At 37.5% G+C, this 13,096-nt stretch overlaps 1 pseudogene; it reads left to right on the top strand.

Moving 5' to 3' along the window:
- The first annotated feature begins 909 nt into the window (after positions 1–909).
- LOC147946938 (F-box protein At3g57590 pseudogene) lies at positions 910–2,989 on the top strand (annotated as a pseudogene).
- The last annotated feature ends 10,107 nt before the right edge of the window (positions 2,990–13,096 follow it).

Genomic DNA, 13,096 nt, shown 5'->3' with positions numbered 1-13,096 from the left:
TGTTCGTTCCGTCTCGCATCAAGCTACCTTTGTAAACAATATCCCTTTCTATTGGCTCTTTTCAGCTAATTGTTTGTCTTGTTATCAAAAAAAAAAAAAAAAAGTAAACCCATAAGTTTTGTACCCATTTAAACACCCCAATCCATAGCTCTCATACTTAACTCTCTTGTTCGAGAATCAGCGCGTGCCCTTTGATGTTTAAACAATATATGAAGGTTTTACAATCTTCAATCTTAAGCAATCAATATAAAGTCACATGTATATATTAATATATGATTGAAGATAGACTTAGATGTTTGTACCCATTTTAATTTCCTATTGCGATTGGTTAGAAAAATAATGGGTGGAAATATCATATCGGCATGTAAAAATATCCACCAATATAAAAAGGATTTGGGACGAGCTGTGGATGTTACACTAGCTAGCCACTTCAACAAGACAACAACAACAATGAAAGGATCAGCTTTTACTTACTTAAACTCAACAAGCACTCATGACTAGTTGTTAACAACAAACAGGTTCAAAACAGACCTTTTTATCAAAAATATACCGATTATTCCATTGTTGTCGTTTTTTTTTTTTTTGGTTTAATTGTATTGGCTGGTTTATATGTTAAGATTATTGTTCTTGTTTTGTGCGATTGTTATTAATTGTGATCAAATTTTATATTTGTTTGTTTATGGTCGGTCACAAAGCCCAACCGGGAGGGAGGTTGGGGCTAAAGTTTTCAATTAATTTAGGAGAGAAAATATGAAAATCTTTCTTATTTATTACGTTTTGTTTTCTAGGGCTTCATCTTCAACCCTAGTTTTGTATTTTTCTTCTCCGGTGTGAATTAATTAGAGAGCACTTGCTTACGTACAACACAAGCCAATGGTTTCCCAACGCAATAAACATTCTTCGAATCCGATGAAAAGAGGAGAAAACTTGGGACTCGTTCCAACTGATCTCATTATGGAGATTTTCTTGAGATTGCCTGCAAAGTCTGTAGCTAGGTTTCGTACCTTGTCGAAGCTATGGGGGTCCATGCTTCACCTTCCATATTTCACCGAGTTGTTCTTGACCAAGTCCTCGGCTCGTCCACGTCTCTTATTTGCGATCAAACGAGGCACTGAGTGGCTCTTCTTCTCGTCGCCTCAGCCTCAGAATCCATATAATAAGTCGTCTCTTGTACTAGCTGCAAATTTTCATAAGAAGTTTGTTGGACGCATAACTAGCCATGCTTCTTCTTCTGATGGTTTGATCTATTTCCCTGATTTGTGTAAATTGGGAGAGGCAGTGCGAGTGATATGTAACTCTGCCACGGGAAAGTATGCCACCTTACCTAAACCGAGCATGTTGTCGCACAGAGAGTCGACTGAACTTTTTGGGTTTGATCCGATTGACAAGCAGTACAAAGTGTTGATCATGAGCCATGTATCTTTTTATGAAACGCTTCATTATATTTTGACATTAGGCACTGGACATATGAGGTGGAGGAGGATCCATTGTCCGATAAGCCATCATGTTTGTTCTTCAGGGATATGCATCATGTGGAGAAAAGATCCCACATCTGATAGATGTAAAGGGACTTGAGTAATATATAAAGGGTTAGGGTCTCTCTACTCATTGTCAATTGGTTTTGAGTTGGAAGCCCATAGTAAAACTCTAATTTAACATGGTATCAGAGCCTACACACGCTGGCCCGTTAACTAGTCCGGCCCAGATAGAGACCCGATCACCCATTAATTGATGGCCCAAAGGAAGGCCCAATTCCAGCGAGATAGCTAAAAAAAGAGAGCATTATCTCAAGGGGGAGTGATGGATTCTGTCGAGATTAATGGCTAAAAGAGCCATCATCTCGAGGGGGCGTGTGGAGAAAAGATCCCACATATGATAGATGTAAAGGGACTTGAGTAATATATAAAGGGTTAGGGCCTCTCCACTCATTGCCAAATGGTTTTGAGTTGGAAGCCCACAGTAAAGCCCTAATTTAACACATCAATAGGGATTTGTATTACTTAGCAGAAAAAAATGAATGAAAAGTATCATGGGAAAACTAATTTGCTAGTTTGCTTTGATGTTAGGTCTGAAAAATTCAAGTTTGTTGATGCAGAATTCGCTTATGATAATTGGCGTACTACATTGATAAACTATAAGGGTAAATTAGGTGTTATCAATTGGAACTATGATCATGCTCATGTCATTGAGTTGAGTATGTGGGTTCTAGAGGATATGGAGAAACATGAATGGTCAGAATATGTCTACACTTTGCCGGAGAACAAAGGCCTTGATGTCAACGATATTACCATTGCTGGAGTGACTGCTACAGGTGAAATTGTCTTTTCAAGTTTGAACTCTACATGTAAACCGTTTTATGTTATCTACTACAATCCCGAAAAGAACACTCTCCAAAATATTGCTGTTGAAATCCAAGGTTTTGAAGCTTACCATGAATGCAAAGTTCACACATTTGTAGATAATGTAGAGGATCTTAGTGTTAACGATTCGAAGCAACTTAGGTCAAGCATCTATGCTCGATCTGTGAAGAAGAAGCGCAGCCTAAATACCATCAGGGAAAGGGACGACAGGCATAAGAGGTATGATTACGGTGTGAGTAGAAATCAGATACACTGAGAGAAGAAATGAAAGAGACAATAGGGAAGATGAAGAAAGGAGAAGAAGAAGAAGCCGCTATGAGATGATAGATAGAGACATTAGGGAAGCTGAAGATAGGAGAAGAAGTAGAAGCCGCTATGAGATGAGAGATAGAGACATTAGGGAAGATGAAGAAAGGAGAAGAAGAAGAAGCCGCTATGAGATGAGAGATAGAGACAATAGGGAAGATGAAGATAGGAGAAGAAGTAGAAGCCGCTATGAGATGAGAGATAGAGACATTAGAGAATATGAAGATAGGAGAAGAAGTAGAAGCCGCTATGAGATGAGAGAAAGAGACGATCATTGGAGTCATAAAGAGTATCAGAGATCAAGGAGAAGAGAGAGACAATGAAAGTAGGAATATGTGAAACTTTCACCGTGAAAGCAATGAGGCATGACATTTTCTTTAGACGTCTATAACTCTGAGTCTATGTGTTTATTTTCTTTAGACATCTGTGCGAATCCAATGTAGCTTTTGGTAATATAATGAATATATTACAAAATGCTTTGCAAACAAATCGTACGTGCAATTTTAACATGTAATCAATAAAATCGATAAAAATCGTCAATGATGGACACAAAACAAACCATTACAAATCTGAGGTTCTACATTTCATTTACATGGACATTATATCATTGTTGTGGTACATCACATAGTTAATCACAATTTTTTTTGATAAATATCAAATTATTCTAAGGATTTTGTAAAAAGTACAATATTTACGAAATCAATTTCTAGCTCCAAATCACAGGTTTGCATTATGTATATATACAAAAGATGTTGGAAGTAAATTCTTTTAGAAGTGATGGAGAAAGTGTTTTGAGTATTTGATAGAATAGTTTAGAAAAATAAAACTTTTATTACTTTGCTTTTAACTTGGAACGACTTCACAACACCTTCTTTACAAGTGAGAGTAGGAGGAAGTATTTATAGCTTCCATATTACAAAATATCTTGAATATTTTAATAGAAGTGATGGAGAAAGTGTTTTGAGTATTTGATAGAGTAGTTTAGAAAAATAAAACTTTTATTACTTTGGTTTTAATTTGGAACAACTTCACAACACCTTCTTTACAAGTGAGAGTAGGAGGAAGTATTTATAGCCTCCATATTACAAAATATCTAGAATATTTTAATCCTTAATCAAGATTATTCTATAACAATATCTAAACTATATTAATATAATTATCTAGATAATTCTAATTAAATATCTAGATTTTTTATGTTTAAGGAGGTGATACATTTTTCTAGAACTCTTAGATATTTTTGTTAAGGAGGTGGAGATCTTGATATTTCTAGAGAAAACTCTATAACTTGGATTTAAGTAATCTTGATTAAAAAATCAAGTTTAACTCTCAACACCCCCCCCCCCCCTCTTAAACTTGATTTTGCCATTCCAAGTAAGCTCCTCATCTCGATAAAGTATTCACGTTTGAGAGGCTTGGTGAAGATTTCAGCTACTTGGTCATGTGTCTTCACATACTCTAATTGCACATCCTTCTTGTTAACAAACTCTCTAATGTAATGATAGCGTGTGTCAATGTGCTTACTTCGATCATGGAAGATTGGGTTCTTCGCCAAAGCTATTGCTGACTTGTTATCCACAAAGATCTTTGTTGGCTCTTCTTGTGGCAAGTTTAACTCCACTAGAAGATTTCTTAACCAAATAGCATAGCACACACATGAAGTAGCCGCCACATACTCCGCTTCACAAGTGGACAGCGTGACAATTGGTTGCTTCTTCGACATCCACGTGAAAGTTGTATCTCCAATGTAGAACACGAAACCACTTGTGCTTTTTCGATCATCTACGTCTCCACTCCAATCGCTATCGTTATATCCAACAAGCTTATAATCATTTGAAATGGGAAAACGAGCTATTTCCCCCCCCCCCCAAGAACTATCATATCTTGCTGTATGGAGCCTGAACTATGGACACGAGCTATATATCCCTGTCAACTATGCTTGACACCTATTTCTCCCCAAATCGAAAGTTCTACACTTATATCACCCCGAATTAAAATTGTGTTGGTTTAGCTTTTGAACCCAATACCAAACCATATAAACCGAAAATTGAACCATTAAAGACCCGATTTCTTACCCTGTTAAGACCCATGAACCCACAAATCCCCAATTTTCAAAAATCATGAACCCTACAATCGATTTGGCATTGTTCTTCTTCTTTCTTCTTTTCTGGGTTCCATTACCGAATTCGAGATTCAGAATGAGCAATTCGACCGAATCATCCAGTTCTCGTGCGAGAGGAAGAGTGTTCGGTGTGCCAAAGAGATGTTGGTGCGGGGAAGCTGTTGTAGCTTTGATCTCGAAATCTGATCCGAATCCTTACCGGAGATACTATCGTTGTAGTTTTGCTGCAACAAATAAGGTAAAATTTATGCTTTTATCCTCTTGTCTCATGATTTCGGGTGGTTCTAATAATTGGGTAATGGTAGCTTCGGAACGATGAACATGTGTTCAAGTGGGTCGATGAAGCTTTGCTGAATGAGGTAGATGCATTGGCTATGAAGAATGCTGGACTTGAGCAACAATTGAAAGAGCTTAGGACAGAGAGGTTGGAGTTTGATACTCTGGTTTATGAGAAGATGGAGAAGGAGGTCTTCGAGAAGGTTGAAGATGGTTTAGGTGAAGCCAAATCATGGAATAAGAAGATGATGAGTGTTGTATTGTTAGTCTGTATGGTCATGATTGTACTAAGCAAAGTAGTTGGTTGAACAAATGGTGTATGGTCATGTTTGTTTGTTTGTCAATGATTTAAGACAATGAAACCTTTTGTGTCAAAGATGAAGCTACATTTGTTGTGTTATAAACGATCATCAAAAGAGATGAAATTAAATGTCATAAACGATCATCATTTGAAACGAAATAGATCATACAAAAGAGTTAGGAAAGGCAAGAGTATATGTGGTCGAAAATACAACATGAGCAACCACAAAATTCACCATTGGAGACAAAAGACACTAAGCGACCTAGGGGAAGAAAAGAGTTCATGTGGTCGAAAATATGTATCTAGGCAACCACAAAATTAGCACCCTAATAATAAGTAGGTTCTTGATCAAGCTTGAGTGAGTGATCCTTGACTTGGTTCAGGTTGCGTAGGCTGTCGAGAAGGCTGAAAAAACATGGCATTAGAGTTAGTAACCAAAAGAAAAGTTAGAAACTGAAAACATCAAAGCAATATATCATACCTGAGCAAATTCAGACTTATGGAATCTAGAGTTATGGTTAGCTTCCCCACAAATGCCACAATGCATTATTCTTTTTTTCTGTTTTGGTTGCTTCTTAGTAGGTGACTCATTGACACCCATCTTCCTTTTCTTGTCAGCCTTGGTCTGTTTTTCCTCAGGTGGTTCTGCATACACCTTATTCCCATTTGTACAAGGCCAAAACTTTGCACTTCTTTGTGGAGTTAGGCCTTCTTCATAGTTTCTCCTCCATATAGCTGTTCGGAACCACTGGCAGACGTAGTTCTCAGCCGTTACCTTCTTATCAATGATGAGACCATATGCATGTGATGTTACTATATTTTACCATATTTAAGGCCTTGTTTAGTTCATGTTTTTCATCATATAGAAATGATTCCTTAAGTTTTATAGCCATTTATGTCCAAATATACACTTAGGATGTTTAGAAGCATGCATTGCATATATTTGTGCATTTGGAGTATTATTAGGTGTTATGGAGCTCTAAGAGGGTAAGGAAGGACTTGGTGTTATTTATGGAGCTAAACAAGAGGACTGAAAGTATCAGGAAGTGGATTCGCAAGGCAACTCGACCACAGCACTCGAGCAGGCACATGGTCGAGTACTCGGTCGGATTCATAACGAGATCCTCAAAGTTCGATCCAAATGAAGATCTTCCGTTGCGATTCAGCTTCCGCGTCCTTCAAGAAAATTGTAGGCAATTGAGTTAACTTTCGAATGCCGGTGGTTTAAAGGCAATCAGAGGTGTAGTGCAAGAGTTATCCCGATTTTACTGAACGAATATCATCCCAGATCGAAGACTCGAGCTACGTGACGGACCAACCACTCGACCATGCACTCGACCGAGCACATGGTCGAGCTGACCGCCGCCTCTCTGTTTTTTCCTCTAGCTAACTAGGGCTTCTCTCTCTTTACTATATATATGTACTGGCACTTGTGGCCGAAAAGGGTGAGACCCTGGAGACCATATAGACACCTCATAACCTAGTTTTTGCCATTTTTAGCTTCTTTTACTTTATTGCATCATCTCTTATCTTTTCTCTAGATTTTCACACATTTGTAACCTTGTTAACTTTGAATCTGTTGAATATTTGCTTTCACTTCTTTGTTCAATATTGTTCATCTTTATCTCATCTTTCTAGTCATGATAGTTTCATTAATTTCTGGGTTTGTGTTCTTCATGATGATTTTTAGATCTTATTAGTGGCTTAGGATCTTAGGGATGGATTAGGCTGGGTAAAGGTTATGGTTGTTTAGATTGGTCAAGCTTGATTGTTATATATCTCTTCTAGATTAGATATGCTCTATGCTATTCTTATACTGAGAGGGTAAGGATAGATCTTAAGCTTCTTAGCATCACACCAATGTCTAAGTTGTTAGATAAGGCTAATGCTAGAGATTATCATGAAGCATGTTAAGAGATTAGATGTTTAAAGTGATTTTTGACATTGATGATATGGGTTTTAATGCCTGCTTTGATATGTAATAGCTAGTGAGAACTAGGTCTAAGAAGTATCTTGGCTTGATTGTTATTGTCATGAGAGTGGATTAACATGTATTAGAAGATCATTGTCTAGAGATAGCTCATTGTTGATTGAGGTTTGTTGACCAATTTAGATAGCCATAGCTTGAGTCCATCCCATGAATCCATCTTTAGGATTTTCTTTGTTTATTGATTTCCCTGTTTAAGTATTGTTAATTGCTTGTTGTTTGCTCTGTTTTCATTATTTGCTCTGTTTCTGTTCATTCGCTTGTCAACTCGACCTCCCACTCGACCGAGTGCTAGGTCGAGCTCCATTTTACTTTCTTGCTTATGCATTGTTCTGTTCATGTTTTCTTCTGCTTATTAGTTAATTCTGCTTAGTCTTGTTTATTGCACTTGTTCTACAGTTTAATTCAGCATTAGTATTGTCTTAAGTTGCCTTAGTTCATTGCATTTCATTATTGTCATTAGGTTGTTAGAAACAAATCAACTTGATATTTGGCTTAACTTGAATGCATTGATCACATCTTGACTGCTTACATATCACACTCTTTATGGATTGACATCCTTTATGCTACAACATCATAAGGGAATTGAAACACCTTGCATTACATTCTGATCATTCATACTTATGTTTGTTTGTTTGATTGCATCATTCATTCATTCATAAGTAGATACTTGAAAAAGTTCTTGTTTCAGCATGCTCACATGGGATGCCACATATTTGCCACTTCTGACACGTACAAGTCATCTTCTTTAGACAAACACGGTGAGTGTCTCCACTGACTTTGACTTCGAAGGTCCCATTTGTGCTTGTTGATACCTTAGCCGTAGATGCTGCTTTGTGCTCAGCCGCAAGAAACTTAACAACATATGGAGTACAGATCCCTGCAAACATTTGTGAAAAACATGAGAATCTATAAACACAACAAATAATACATAAGGATAAGATGAATTTTACCTGTGTGAGAATTAGATATGGCAGACCTCTTTGCAACTCGCACCATGGCCAGTCGTCTTATTGTCTCTAACATGGCAACAAAAGGCTTCTCTCTTGCCTTGTTGATGGAGCTGTTAAAAGACTCTGTCGAGTTATTGTCGAACAACTCCCCATTACCACGCCTCATATTCGTACGAGCTCTTACCGGACCATCGTCACCGTCGTCTTCACTCTCTGGGTACACATCGTGGCGGATTGGAGGTTCATCGACAAACTCCTCAATCATCTGCTCGATGTGAAATTGGTCTCTATCTTCACCTTCTTCGTTGTAATCAGGCATTGGGCCGCCGGGATCTCTCTCGATTAACGCCATCAAATCGATTGAACTCGGATTCGCTCTTTTTAGGGTATTTCTCTTTTTGGGGATTTCTCAATTTAGGGTTCTCTTGATGATTTTGGGTTTCAAACAATGTTTAGTCGGGTCAAAACCACTAAAAATCGAAAACAATCGGGTCAAATTATGGTTAATTGGTTATCTCGATAAATTTGGGTCAAAATAGGATTAATCGGGTCTAAATTGGTTTAGGATTTTCGTTAGACGGTTAAGCAAATAGTAAACCATGACAAACCCAAGATTAGGTGTAATTACATCTCGAACTTTCAATTCGGGGTGATATAAGTGTAGAACTTTCGATTTGGGGAGAAATAGGTGTCAAGCATAGTTGACAGGGATATATAGCTCGTGTCCATAGTTCGGGCTCCATACAGCAAGATATGATAGTTCTTGGGGGGGGGGAAATAGCTCATTTTCCCCATTTGAAATAGAATAGTGCAAACTAAAGTTCATAGTAACTTTGATATAGCAAAGAATCCTCTTTGCCGCCTTAAAATGAGTCTTTGTTGGATGTTCCATGTAGCGACTAACAACTCCAACTGCATATAAGATATCGGGTCCTGTGCATGTTAAGTATCGTAAGCTTCCAACTAAGCTCTTAAATAGTGTGAATCCACTCCTTCTCCTTCCTCGATTTTTGATAACTTGATTCCACATTCCACTGGTGTGCTCACCGGGTTTGAGTCTTCCATCTTAAACTTTTTAAGTACCACCTTAGCATATCCTTCTTGAGTAATGAAAATTCTATTTTCTTCTTGTCTTACTTTGATTCCGAGGTAGTAACACATCAATCCAGTATTTGTCATCTCGAACTCCTTCGTCACCTCTTTCTTGAATTCGTCGAACATGCTTGGATTGTTACCCATGAATATCAAGTCATCTACATACAAGCATACAATCAATATATCACCATTTTGAATTTTGATATAAAGTGCATGCTCATATGGACACTTGACGAAGTCTTTCTCGTTGAAATACTTGTCGATTCGCGTATTCCAAGCTCTTGGGGCTTGTTTTAATCCATAAAGTGTCTTTTTTAACCTCAAAACTTTGTCTTCTTCTCCTTTAACTATGTAGCCTTGAGGTTGCTCAATGTAAACTTCTTCTTCAAGGTCTTCATTTAAGATGGCTGACTTGACATCCATTTGATGTATCTTCCACTTGTTTTGAGCAGCCGATGAAATAATTAGTCGAACAGTTTCAAGACGTGCAATAGGAGCAAATACTTCATCGTAGTCGATTTCGGGTCTTTGACTATATCCTTTAGCCATCAATCTTGCCTTGTATCTTTCAGCTTCCCCTTTAGAATTTTTCTTTGCTTTGTACACCCACTTCACATCGATTGCATTATGTCCATTTGGAAGTGAAGCTAACTCCCATGTATCATTCTTTTTTATAGCCTTTATCTCTTCATCCATGGCATTTCTCCAAGTCTTTTTTTCAATAGCTTCTTGGAAGTTCAAGGGCTCGCACTCCGCAAATAAGCAAAATAAAGTAAGGTTGTCTTGATTTTCGGTTACCTCGTAAAGCTCTTGTAGACTTCTAAAGCATGGAGTCCTTTCGCTAGAACTTTCTTCTCCTTTAGAACTCATTGGTGAAGTTGGTGGTGTAGTAGGCTCTTCTCTTGGTGGCTCTAGGTCATCTTCTTCAAAGTGTGGGAAGAAATTATAATCTTCATCATTTGACTTCCAATCCCACTCTCCTTTTTCGTCGAACACGACATTTCAACTTATAATAGTCTTCCTCGTTTCGGGATTGTAAAGCTTGTAGCCTTTTGAGTTGTTGTCATAACCAATGAAGATGTACTTCTCACTTTTGTCATCTAGTTTGCTCTGCTTCTCATCTGGTACATGAGCATGAGCTATGCTTCCAAAGACTCTTCAATAAGAAACACCGGGCTTTCTTCCGTTCCAAGCTTCTTGTGGTGTCTTACCCGAGACACTTCTTGTTGGAGATCGGTTTAATAAATACACTACACAGGCGACAGCTTCCGCCCATAGCTCCTTTGGTAGTCTTTTACTCTTAAGCATGCTCCTCGCCATCTCAAGAATTGTTCTATTTTTTCTTTCCGCTACTCCATTTTGTTGAGGGGATCTAGGCACTGTTAGTTGTCTTCGAATGCCATTATCTTCACAATACTTATGAAACTCCTTGGATGTGAATTCTCCTCCACGTTCGGATCTCATAGCTTTGATCACAAGAACACTTTCCTTCTCAACATGGGTTTTAAATTTTTAAAATTTCTCGAACACCTCGGATTTTTCTTTCAAGCAAAAAAACCCATGTTTTCTTGAAAAATCATCAATAAAGAGAAGTAAGTAGTTACTTTTACCAAGTGATTTTGGCTTGATTGGACCTCACACATCCGTGTGTATCAACTCCAATGGCTTTTGAGCTCTTGTGCTTGACTCCTTTGGAAAACTCATTTTGAATTGTTTTCCAAGTAGACATCCTTCACACACCTGATTTGGATGATTGATCCAAGGTAGTCCCCTCACCATTTCTTTCTTCGAAAGTAACTCCAAACCTCCAAAATTTAGATGTCTGTGTCGAAGATGTCAAAGCCAAGACTCCTCTTTGTAGCACATCTTGGAACATTGTGCGGTGTCATTTTGAATGTTAAAAACAAACATTCTATTTTTAGACATCGGCACTTTAGTAATGAGATTACTTGTTTGGTCTCTTATATAAAGGTTATTATCTTTTAATCAAATCATAACCTTTCTCTAAGAGTTGCCCAAGACTCAAGATATTTGTCTTCATGGTTGGAATATAGTAAACGTTGGAAATAAATTGATGATCTCCATTCTTCAATCGAATGAGAATGTTTCCTTTGCCTTGTACCTCCATCTTTGATTCATCTCCTCAAGCGACGTTTCCTTTCACCGACTCATCAAGCTCCACAAATATGTTTCTTCTCCCACGCATGTGATTGCTTTCACCACTATCGAGGTACCATTTATTATTTTCTTCTCGTTCATCCTTCTTGTAATTAGCCATTAATAACATGTCTTCTTCTTAAAAATTTTCTTCAACGTAGTTGGCCTTCTCCTCGACTCTTTTGTTATTAAGAGCTCTACATTCAGAACCGTAATGTCCAAACTTTATACAATTGTAGCATTTTACACTTGATTTATTGTACCTTGAATTTAGGTTTCCTCCCCCACGACCTCTTGATGAGCTTTCTCCTCTTTGACTTGTGTTGTCTTCATATGGCCTCCAACCACGTCCATTTCCATATCCATGGACTCGACCTCGTCCTTGTACTTGACCACCACCTCTTCTTTGATAAATTTGCCCATTTTCTTCTTTAATGTTATTAATTTGCATTTTTAGTACTTGTTCGGAAATGTCTTCCTTCTTCTTCTTCTTTTCTTCATAAGCTTGTAATGACCCAAGAAGTTGCTCCATTGTCATGGTCTCCAAATCCTTTGTCTCTTCAATAACGGTAACTATATGCTCAAATTTTGAGTCTAATGATCTAAGAATCTTCTCCATAATTCTCACATCATCTAGCTTCTCGCCGTTTCTTTTGAGATTATTAGTAACCACCAAAACTCTTGAAAAATAATCTGAGACGAGTTCATCTTCCTTCATTTTTAAAGCTTCAAATTTTCCTCCTAGAGTTTGAAGACGCACCTTCTTGACTTGATCGGCACCCTTGTAAGATGTTTGAAGCTCCTCCCATGCTTCTTTGGCCGACGTAGCTCCAACGACCTTCTCGAACGTATCTTCATCTAATCCTTGATAGATTAGACAGAGAGCCTTCTTGTCTCTCTTTCTTGAGTCTCTCAAACTATCCTTTTGGATTCGAGAGAGACTACCTTCATTCTCTGGTTCAACATAACCTTTCTCGACTATGTGCTCCTAGGATAGCCATCATTCGTAAACTCCAATTGTCATAGTTGCTCTTTGTGAGTACTGGGACTTGGAAGGGAACACCATTACTTGCCATCTTTAGGATCTTCAAGCTCTGATACCACTTTGTTGGAAGTAAATTCTTTTAGAAGTGATGGAGAAAGTGTTTTGAGTATTTGAGAGAGTAGTTTAGAAATATAAAACTTTTATTATTTTGGTTTTAACTTGGAACAACTTCACAACACCTTCTTTACAAGTGAGAGTAGGAGGAAGTATTTATAGCCTCCATATTACAAAATATCTAGAATATATTAATCCTTAATCTAGATTATTCTATTACAATATCTAAACTATAATAATATAATTATCTAGATAATTTTAATTAAATATCTAGATTTTTTATGTTTAAGGAGGTGATACATTTTTCTAGAACTCTTAGATATTTTTGTTAAGGAGGTGGAGATCTTGATATTTATAGAGAAAACTCTAGAACTTGGATGTAATTAATCTTGATTAAAAATCAAGTTTAACTCTAAACAAAGATCCATTGTATCATAATGGCT

The sequence above is a fragment of the Camelina sativa genome, chromosome 3 (assembly GCF_030686135.1).
Source record: "Camelina sativa cultivar CO46 ecotype springtype chromosome 3, ASM3068613v1".
NCBI classification, from domain to species: Eukaryota; Viridiplantae; Streptophyta; class Magnoliopsida; order Brassicales; family Brassicaceae; genus Camelina; species Camelina sativa.
The sequence above is the reverse complement of the archived record's forward strand: the minus strand, read 5'-3'. Positions and strand labels throughout refer to the sequence as shown.